This window comes from Lupinus angustifolius, unplaced genomic scaffold, assembly GCF_001865875.1.
Source record: "Lupinus angustifolius cultivar Tanjil unplaced genomic scaffold, LupAngTanjil_v1.0 Scaffold_72_47, whole genome shotgun sequence".
Taxonomy (NCBI): Eukaryota; Viridiplantae; Streptophyta; class Magnoliopsida; order Fabales; family Fabaceae; genus Lupinus; species Lupinus angustifolius.
This window is the reverse complement of record NW_017723535.1, coordinates 1-12,217: the sequence shown is the minus strand read 5'-3', so window position 1 is coordinate 12,217 and position 12,217 is coordinate 1. Positions and strand designations below refer to the sequence as shown.

The window sequence follows — 12,217 nt, the reverse complement described above, 5'->3', positions numbered from 1 at the left end:
CGAGTATTGTCGGCTAATTTCGGTTTACGGTTAGAACTTTGAACACATAATTCGGAGTGAAAAATATTTAGAAATGCGTCATGGACAAACTTGATATCTATCTTGACTTGAAATAATATTTCGAAGCCAATGGGGCACTCAGAATTCGATTCCAAGCTACGAAACTCGAAAACGCGTTATTGGGCCGAATTCGGGCGAATTTGTGGCCAACAGCAGCTCAAAAACTTTCCATTATTGAAAATTAAAAAAATTTACCACAAAATAGGAAGTCACAACACAAGACTAACACTCAAATAACGTTTAGCATAAATCATTACCGATTAATTTATAAAATTAATTTATGTTAAAATAAATAATTAATAACATACATCGAAAATTCACGGTGTTACAAAAACCTTCTAGAATTTTGTGGGAGCTGCCAATCAATTGGGCATCTGGCAACAAACTATCGTAGAGTAACAAAGAAGGTGGAGACTATGGAGTCCAAATCTGCTTACAAAAAGGATGCCCTTATTGATAAAGTTGTCGAGGTCAGCACAATAGTTAATGATTTGGTTATCAACCTAGAAATTGATCATAGGGAGGCTCAAAACTTGGATGGGTCGGAGAAGGTTACTCTCACCCTTGCTAATCAAGTTCAACATGAATTTCCCTCTGAGGAAGAGTTGTCTATCGCCAGAAATGGAGAGCATGGGGTTCAGGCTGGTATATACAATCTATGTAATCAAAATGATAACTTTATTGTCCAATTTCTTGAAGAAATGGAAAACCTAGTTGCTACTTATGATATCAAAATTGTAGGTAGGTTATAGGGGAATGAAATGGCCGATACTGATGAGGAGGGGGATCTGGGAAATTTCACAGAGGTTCTTCCTAAATCTCGAAAGAAAGGTCACCTTGAAAGAGTTCACTTTACCCGAAGGGGTGGTTACTTAAATACTGCTCAATGAAAGTCCTCTACTGGAATTGTAGGGGTTTTGGAAACCTTAAAATTAGGTTAGTGTTAAAAAATCTTTGTTTGGAAAATAAACCAGATTTGGTCTTTATCTCTAAGCACATGATCTCCTATGATGCTATTAATTTTGCTTTCTAGTCTTGTTTGCAAATGACTCTTTTTGCTGTAAATGATAGAAATCCTCTTCTTCCTAACATGTGTGGCTTATGCAGCTCTGCTATGTCCCCTATTCTCTTGGCTAAGTCAACTCAAAACGTATCTATTGCCCTAGCTATTGGCAATTACGTTTTTTTCTTGTGTGTTGTCTATGCTCATACTCATTATTTGCATCGAAGGCAACTCTAGTCTGAAATCCTAGTTCTAATATCCTCTAATCCTGGTCCCTGGTGCAGTATAGGGGATTTTAATGTTGCTCTCAAGGCTAATGAGTGGAGGGGAAACACCATTCCTCCAAGGCTTCCTGCTGAGGAGTTCAAGGCCTTCATGGATAGTGTTAATTTCATTAATTTAGTAACTAGAGGTGTGGAGTTTACTTGGTCCAACAAAAGGAGTTGTCTGGCTCTAATTGAAAAAAGACATGACAAAAGCTTTTGTAATGTTGACTGGATGTCTTTATGGAATCAAATTTCTTGTTGCACTCTTCCTAGAATCAGCTCTGATCACTTGCTCTTGCTCCTCTACTTCTCTTCTACTAATGTGCATAGGGTTGTGTTTGGCAATATTCATCTTCGGTTCCAAATTGATTTGGCTTCTCTTGAGTCAATTTAGAATTGTATTAACACTACTGGTACAGAACAAGATGGAGATATTATTTTATCCAGCCAAGATGACATTGCTAGTCATGCTTTGAGCTATTTCACAGACCTGTACGTTTCTCCAAACAATACTTGCCCCAATTCCCTAATCCAATCTGTTATTCATAGTCTTGTTTGTGAGGATGATAACTTTAGACTCACTACTCCTCATTCTAATGAAGAGATCAAGGGGGCTGTTTTTTCTATGAATGGTGAGGGGTCCCTGGTCTTGATGGTTTTGGCGAGTGTTTTTAATAGAATTTTTGGGACATAGTTGGTATTGATGTGTGCAACTCTGTGAATCAATGCTTTAATCAGGGTTGGCTTCCTCCCAACCTCAATTCCAATACTATTGTCTTAATCCCTAAGTCTCATGGTGCTGACAAATTTGATGAATTCAGGCCAATTGCTTTAGCCAACTTCCGATTTAAAATTATCACCAAAGTCCTAGATTATAGATTGGCTACTATTGCTCATAAAGTTATATCTCCTCAGTATAAAGGCTTCATCAAAGACATACACATTCATGACTGCATTCACATAGTTTCTAAGGAAGTCAACCATCTTGATCACAAGGTTTTTGGTGGTAGCCTAAGCTTGATATCATAAAAGCTTTTGATACCATTGATTGGATTTTCTTGCTTGATACTCTTAAGCCCTTTGGATTAAATGACAATTTTATCAGTTGGGTCCGCATTGTGCTCCATTCTGCCAAGCAGTACATAAACATCAATGATCAAAATACTAGTTTTTTTTAGCAGTAGAAGGGGTGTGAGGCAAGGGGACCCCTTATCCCCCCTCTTATTTTGTTTAGCAGAGGATGTTTTTAGCATAGGTGTTTCCAAGCTTCTTATGGAGGGTAAGATTACTCCAATCTCTAGTCCATGCATATGATTATAATTTCACTCTCTTGTAGAGTTTAGGCAGGTGATTATAGATCTTTAAATATTATAATAAAAATCTATCCTTTTAAGTTCAGATATAGAACAAACATTAAGTTTCTACCCCATTCACATAAAGTGAATACATAAATAATAATAAATATTAAAATATCTTTGGCCTAAGAAAATTTAAAGAGTAGAAGAGCAGATACAATCAATATTGTGCTATGACTCTCCTTAAGTAAAGATGTGGAGCAAACATAAGAGTTGGTACTTTACTCTCCAGATGGAACGATGAACTACGATTAAGTATTATTTATTTTCTTTCAATAAATATAAATCAAAATTAATCTATTAACTAACATTAATTAATCTTTAACAAAAAAAAACTACATAGTTTTGATTTCTCTATTAAACTTAGGTGTAAGTAGGAACTATAAAAACTCTTGCTACACACCTAAAAATATATTATAAGTATTAATAACTGAAAATTCATAAAATAAATTAAGAGTATAAAAATTCATAAAGTTAGGTATACGTAGAAACAAAAAGGCAGAATGCTTATACCTTTTCCAATCCGTGATTGAATTTTACTATTAGAACTTGAATTTAATGACCATAATTACCAAATAGGACATAAAACAGAGTTTATTAGATCATTTGGGAGATGAATATTTCCCTTTTTATTTATTTCTTTATTTAGTTGCCTATTTATCTAATAATTATTATATATAAATAACTACATACCTTTTATGTTTTTAGCTTCAATAATAATTATTGTTAAATTATCAATAATAAAAATTTATATAAAGAAATAATAACTATAATAATATATATCTAAACTAATTTCCTTATAACTAATTACACAAATAAATAATAATAATTTAATATTAAAATAATTCTTTAATGTATAACATCCTAACTAAGATAAGATGAGAAGCGGTACAAGTTATGAGTATTAACTAGGGAAAGTGTTTCAGACAAATATTGTATCATTTCTCACATTTTTTTCTTCATTTACTAGAAATTAAAAAATCATTGTAATAAGGAGTAGTAAATAAAAAATTACGTAATGAAAAAAATTATTTTAATAATGAATCACTAATAATAAATAAATTTTAATAGTTAATATATAATACCACATGGGTAATGAACCATTGATATCCTTATAGCTATTTGAATAAAGGGATTGATATCCTTTCAGATATTCTAATTAAACATTTTATTTCACTAAACTGACACCTTATTGATCAGGTAAAAATAGTTGATTAATGTCTAGAGTATGGTGACTACAATTAAGTTAAAGGAAAATAATAAACATATTTTTCAATTAATTACATGACTCAAAGTTAAATTTGTATTCCAAAATGGAAATGACTACTAAATTAGTCATCCAAAAAGAAGATCTATCAAATAATCCTAAAAGATAAAAATGATAATCACATTAGTTCTTGTAGGGCATAGTCCTCCAAAAAGAATATCTACACAAAAGGTTGGTCTCTTTCATATTATTCGGACAGTTAATGGTAAAGTGTGAGATTTAGTGGATAACATTTGCCTTCATTTAAATTTATGTCTGCCTACATAATTTATTCTATTAATATTACAATGATATGTAATGACAATTTAGGAAAGGAATAACAATAGTGAAAGAGTATAGGTATATATGGATAATTAAATTAATAAGCATTCACTTTAAAATCTGGAAGCAAATGTATTCAATTTGGACAAAATAATATTTTTAAGATTCTTCATTTTACTCCTATGTATTCCTATGAATAATATTTCTTTAACTATAATTTCTTGGGTAAAATTGATTGTTGGTTAAGGAGTATTTTAATTAGGAGCATATGTGAGCGTCTAAAGGATGATTTGAGAAAAAAAAAACAAATACTCACGATCCTTCCTCTATTCTTGATATGATTAGACATTTCAAAAATAAAGTTTTGTTATTCTTACCAATTTATTAATTCAAAGAGAATATTTTTCTTTATAATTGTTTTTATTGCAAATTAACTTGACTGAATAAAAATATTCCAACATGACCACTCAAAGATAAAATGATGATCAGTAGTGATGATATGACCTTCCTCCACCTTTATTTAGTTACTGAAATTAAGTATTTAATAAAGAATTTTAAAAACTTATTTTTACACAGTACATGATACTTTCAGTTGTTTCCTATAGTTCACTATTGAAATATTATCAAAAAGCATAATTAATGACTAAATTATTTAAGATTCGATTTTTTGGTTAAGGAAACAAACAATTCAAAGTTTTAATTATCCAAGCATTTAGTGATTACAGGTAGGTCTGACTTTCTAAAACAATATCCCATAGAGTAGCTAGATGTTGCACTCTAACTTTCGGTTGAATATCTGGTACATGATAGGTTTGAAGTTCTCACTATATTCTTGCAGTCAAAACATATAAAACATTCTTTATGCCCACTTCTGAGGTTTGATCAGGAGTTAATATTATAGTAGTTGCTACACTCTCTTAAGGCGGGCAGATAGATATTAATAAAGAACCCTTTTTATTTATTTCTTTATTTAGTTGCCCAATTATCTAATAATTATTATATATAAATAACTAATACCTTTTTTTGAACCCTTTTTATTTATTTCTTTATTTAATTGCCCAATTATCTAATAATTATTATATATAAATAATTAATACCTTTTATGTATTTAGCTTTAATAATAAATTTGTTAAATAATAAATAATAAAAATTTATATAATTAAATAATAAATATTATAATATATATCTAAACTAATTTCCTTTTATCCAATTACATAATTAAATAATAAATAATTTAATATTAAAATATTTCTTTTATATATAACATCCTAACCAAGATACGTTGAGAAGTTTCAGACAAATATTGTTTCGTTTCACATCCTTCTCTTAAAGAGCTCATCCTGCTGAAGCAGTTTAACATAAGTATCAACTACAATTGTGCTCCTAAGATCAAAGAAGTGGTTTGGCAGAGACCTTCCAATGGTTGGATTAAGGTGAACACTGATGGTGTTGCTTTAGGCTGCCCTGGTCACGCTATTGGTGGGGGTATCTTTAGAGATCACAAAGGCTCTTTCTTCATGGATTTGGTTGTTACTTGAGCATCCAAACTGCTCTTCATGCAGAGCTTTTCTCGGCAATTAAAGCAGTAAACAAGGCTTATAAAAGAGGGTGGTGGCATCTGTGGTTGGAAGTGAACTCAGTGCTGGTTATGGACATTTTCATTGGCCAATCTAAACCTCTGTGGTCCTTACACAATGAGTGGTCTTCCTGCAAAACAATCTTGGATCACATGACTTGGAAAATATCTCATATCTACCGAGAAGGAAACTCTTGTGCTGATAAGTTGGCATCTAATGTGGCTAAATATAGTACAAACTCTTCATCGAATTCTATCCCTACGATCATCCTTAATGAGTTCAATAGAAACTTATTAAGCCTTCCAAACTATAGATTCAGAAACTTGTAACTTGAATGTTATCCTTTGGCTAATATATTGTGTGCTTTTGCACACTTACTTTAAAAAAAAAATTCACATATTTTTTTCTTGATTTACAGAAATTAAAAAAAATCATTTTAATAAGGAGTAATAAATAAAAAAATTATCTAATGAATAAAAAATATTTTAATAGTGAATCACTAATCATAAATAATGTTTAATAATAAATAAATAAAATATCTCCAATAATTATTAAAATATTTTTTGTAATGAACCATTGATAATGAATATCTAATTGATTAATACAATTTTTAATAAATTATATTAAGCCTAAGGGAAGAGTGGTGATTTGTTGTTGTGCATGGTTTTCATATTTTAGTTTTCAACTTTAATGTTCAATGCTTTCTTTTCTTCATTTGTCAAGTTTTCTTATAGCTATTTTTCAACGGTTTTTACCTTATCGATCAGGTAAAAATAGTTGATTAATGCCTAGAGTATGGTAACTACAATTAAGTCAAAGGAAAATAATAAATATATTTTTCAATTAATTATATGACTCTAAGTTAAATTTGTATCCAAAAGGGAAATGACTACTAAATTAGTCCTCCAAAAAGAAGATCTATCAAATAATCCTGAAGGATTAAAATGACAATCACATTAGTTCTTGTAGGACATAGTCCTCCGAAAAGAATATATCCAGAAAAGGTTGGTCTCTTTCATATTATTAGGACATAGTTAATGGTAAAGTGTGAGATTTAGTGGATAACATTTTACTTCCATTTTAATTTTTGTCCACCTACACGATTTATTCTATTCTTATTACAATGATATGTAATGACAATTTAGGGAAGGAATAACAATAGTAAAGAAATAACAATAGTAAAGAGTATGTAGAATGTTTTTATTTTGGCTTTAAAATGATGATATATACTCGAAGAAAATTATGCTAATTACTAAAAACTATTAGTGAATTACGATTAATTTATATCACTAACATGATTTGCGTGTTATTAAAGCATGACTACCTAATTTCAAATTTCGATAGCTGATATAATTTTCCTCTCATTCTTATTCGCTGTAAAATAAGTTTCGCTATAATAAATGAATTACAATAGGTACATATAACTTCCCTCAAAAAATTTGGTATGAGCTCATGTCCTCTACCGAGATCCAATTCAAACTTCTTCTTCACCAATTCAAATCTTAAAAGGAAAGTTAATAAAATACATAACTGATTTTAATATTTTTCCAAGAAAATGCTCGTAAAAAACTCATCTAATCACCAAATTATAAGATTTCGATTTCTTATATTATTAAGAATGCAAAATTGAGAATAGTTACAATATTAATAATAAATTAGATTAAGCATAAGGGACTAGTCATCATGTGTCACTTATAAACTTAATTCTTTAAATGATCCTAATATGTCACTTCTGTTTTTTAAGATACTTTTATTTATAAACATAACAAATTGCCATAACGATGTGGTAATTGTTGTGATGAGTCACTATTTTCCTTCAAACCATCCTTTGAACGATATGACGATACACCCCTTCTCGTCCTTAAAATTCATTTCTTCAAAGATCAAATTTATAATTTATCATGAGGATGGAGGAGCGGTCATGATAAGTAACTTCTTTCCCTCAAGTCATTCCTCAAACGGTCATGATGTATCACATTTTTCCTTTAAATAATTAAAAAAATCCATCCAAACTTTTATTTATCAAAGAACTATATATTCTTGATTTCCTTATTGCACATAGAGATATAGAGTTGTAGTAAACAAACACTCATCTGAAATAAAACTTTTAAAAAAAACTTTTTTTCTTCGTGGATAAATAAATTAAATAATAAAAGGTATAGATGTATTTGGGTAATTAAATTAATAACCAATCACTTTAAAATTTGGAAGCAAATGTATTCAATTTGGACAAAGTCATCTTACCATATTCATACAGGAAAAACTATATGTAATAGATAAGAAAATTACCTATCAAAAAAATATAATCTCCACATTCAAATTTTCCACTAACACTCTCTACTCATCTTCATTAAGTCTTGTAAAAGGCCAAGACCTATGTAACTTGTAGTATTAAAGTAGTCATCGATAGAACATATTATTCTATTATTGTTTTTTTTGTTTTGCCTTTGTGACATTTCCCTCATTGAGGATTTTGGCTTCAGTGTGGACCTTATCCATCGTGATTCTCCAAAATCACCCCTCTACATTCCTAGTGAAACTCATTATGAGCGAGTTGCTAAAGCTATTCGCCGTTCCATCAACTATGCCAATCGTTTTAACAAACCTTCCTTTTCCACAAAAAACGTTGAGTCTAAAGTGCTTCATAATGGAGGTGAATACCTTATGAGTTACTCAATTGGCACCCCTCCCGTCGAAATCTTAGGTATTGTTGACACTAGTAGTGACGTTTTTTGGTTGCAATGCCAGCCTTGTCACCCTTATTATAAACAAACCACTCCAATATTTAACCCTTCAAACTCCATAACATACAAAACCGTTCCTTGCACTTCTAGTACACGTAAATCAGTGAGAGACACTGCTTGCTCTTCATATGGTGATCAACAAAGTTGTCTATATAGGATTGGATATGGTGATGGATCACGTTCTCAAGGGGATCTTAGTTTGGATACTCTTACTTTAAGTTCCACAAAGGGCTCCCCCGTCTCATTTCCAAAAACTATCATTATATGTGGAAACAGTAACACTTTAGTTTTTGAAGGAGAAGGTTCTGGCATCGTTGGTCTTGGAAATGGACCTGTGTCACTCATAACACAACTTGGTTCTTCAATACAAGGCAAATTCTCTTACTGTTTGGCCCAACATTTTCAGGTACTAACTCCCAAGCAAACTCAGCTTTGGAGAGGATGCTGTGGTTTCTGGTGATGGTGTTGTCTCAACTCCAATGATCATAAAAGAAGTCTTTTATTACCTAACCTTAGAAGCATTTAGCGTTGGAAATAAAAGAGTTAATTTTGGAAGCTCTTCCGGAAGGTGTAGTAGATCTGGTAAACATTATAATTGACTCAGGAATAACATTGACTCTTTTGCCTGCTGATGTTTACTCTAATTTAGAATCAATAGTCGCAGAAGCAGTTAAGTTGCAACGTGTTAAAGCTTTTACAAAGTTGTTGAGCCTTTACTACAAATCTCCGTGAAGTGAAAAGTCGCAGTTTTCAATTATCACAGTACATTTCACTGGTGTGGATGTGAAGTTGACTGCTCTTAACACCTTTGTCAAAGTTAGTGATGATATTATATGTTTTGCTTTTGCTCCAACTGATCAACCTATTCCTATCTTTGGAAATTTGGTTCAACAAAACTTGTTAGTTGGTTATGATATTCAAAAGAAAACTCTTTCCACCAAGCCCACTGATTGTACAAAACATTGATTAATCTTTACAAGATGTTTGATTCTTAGTTATTGTTTAGTATTGTTCCCCGTTTGATTTAGGGAATTATGAATAAAACCAAATATCTGATTTGGTTAATGCTTTTATAGTTTAATGTTTTAATTTTTAAGTAATAATCTCAAGTGCTTGTTGTACTTTCCAACTTGCATTTGAATGCAAAGCTATATTTTGATTAATAATAACATGTGTTTGCTTCTGATTTCGTTTACTTTGGTCACATACTGAAATATGAATAAAACGTTGTACGTGAGTGGGTAGTGTAAACCTAATTTATTGTTTTCAATTTCTTTAATAATTAATTATCAAGATTTAAGAAAAATAAGATTGCAGTTCTCAAAGGGTTATTAAATTTGCAAATGACCGGGTAATGTATGGAGCAAATGCATTATTAGATGATGTTTCAAACTCCAAATATGGATTTACTAATCTCTTAATCCCAACGTGCATGGCTTTTATATTTTAGTTTTCAACTTTTATGTTAAATGCTTGTTTTTTCTTTCACTTGTCAAGTTTTCTTCCCGCTCTTTGAATGAGGGATTAATATCATTTTTGAGATATTGTAATTAAACCTCTTGAAATTAAACTTCAACTATTGCCTATGAAGAACACATACAAAACTAATTTTGCCTAAATACTAAATTAACACCTTGTGGATCAGAATAAAAACATTTGATTAATACCTAGAGTATGGTCACTACAATTAAGTTAAAGGAAAATGATAAATATATTTTCCAATTAGTTATATGACCCAAAGTAAAATTTGTATTCCAACAGTGAAATGACTACTAAGTTAGTCCTCCAAAAAGAATATCAAACAAATAAATCCTAATAGATTAAAATGATAATCACATTGGTTATTGTAGGACATTTGTCCTCCAAAAAAAGAATATCTACACAAAAGATTGAACTCTTTCATATTATTACGACATAGTTAATGATAAAGTGTGAGATTTGGTGGATAACATTTTCCTTCCATTTTAATTTCGCTATAATAAATGGAGTTCAATAGGTATATATAACTTCACTCAAAAGTTTTGGTATGAGCTCATGTTCTCCATTGAGATTCAATGCAAACTTCTTTTTCACCAATTCAAATCTTAAAAGGAAAGTTAATAAAATATATAACTGATTTTAATATATTTAGAAGAAAATGTTCATAAAAAAACTCATTTAATCACTACATTGGAAGATTTTGATCTCATATACTATCAAGAATACAAAAGTGAGAATAATTATAGTTTTTAAAGTTTTAATACTAAATATTTTTAAATTATAAATAATAAAAAATTATATAGAGAAAGATGTCGGAAAAAATGTTTATTGGACAATGCTAAGAAACGATCTAGATACAATCTTAGTCTGACGCAGTGACGGATCTTGATCTAAAGTTTAGAGGATACAACAATATTTAATTATAAATAAAAATATATGTTTATTTTAAAGTTTCCGAACAACATATTAATTCTGAATAATTTTAATTAACAATTCAATACGTTAAAGAAAAATGTACATTCATTTAAAGTGTTGTTGTTGGTTCTTTTAAAGACTTATATTCCTCACTTATTGAATTAGAGGTAAAAGATCCTGCTATTTTCTTTTTAATATAGATTATCACGTTGTCTACAAGAATTCATCTTCCATCTGATTATGTAATCTTGTTTTGATTATCTTTATTACTGAAAATGATCTTTTTGTAGTAGATGTAGAAACCATAATAATTAAGATAAGATAAGTAATCCAATCAAACAAGTATTATGTATCCACCTTCCCCGTTTTGGTAAAAGATACACTTAATTCAAAGATGTTCTTCAAATCGAATGACCAACAACATAGAAAATAAAATGTTCAAGTTGATATCTCAAATTAATATTCTCTTACTTATTGAAATCAATATGATAAATTCATAGAGAAAAATGAAAGTACAAAGTGTCAAGAATAGCACTAGCATATCTTTAACTATGTTTTGATGAAGGCAAGGTTCTAACAAAGCTTGAAGATGGCTCAACAATCAACATGCCTTATGCTCATTTGGTCATATCTAGACTAGGGTGCAAATTGAGTCTATAATCTAAGTAGTCTGGGATGTGTGCCGTAGTAAGTGAGTATAGCTTAGGTGAACCTAGGTGCTAGTCTCTTAAGCCATCTTAATTGTCATATCATATCCATGAGACATATCATCTAGTTAATTATATGTTCATGCATTGATCATACATGTGCATATTAGACATAATATAATTAGTAAAACATGTATATATATTGTGCATAACATATGAGAAGTTTACCATTTGAAACATATGCATAAATGTTCAAGTTAATCGATTAACGTGGTAACTTAATCGATTAACTCAACTGCTTTTCTTTTAAATGTGTGTTTTCTGTTTGAACTTAAGAAGGGAGTGTCCTATGTGCTTGTAATTAAATTGGTATTTGTATCCATATTTCAATATTGTGAAGAAAGAAAATCTCCCTGATCCAGAAGGGGAGGCCTAGATGTAGTTTGCAGTGGACCACAAACGAACCAGGATACCAATCCTTTGTGCACTGTTCTTTCTCTCTTTATCTTCTTTATGTTTCTTGCCATTATAAATTGAATCTATAATTGAAAATTTGGATATTTGTTTACTGCCGTATACTTAATAATTGTGCGTAAAAATATCTGTATTATATGTTAGGTATCAGTGGTTACAATACACCTAG

General features: G+C 30.3%; 1 pseudogene; it reads left to right on the top strand.

Moving 5' to 3' along the window:
- The first annotated feature begins 476 nt into the window (after positions 1–476).
- On the top strand, positions 477–9,499 carry LOC109339346 (annotated as a pseudogene).
- Positions 9,500–12,217: the final 2,718 nt, after the last annotated feature.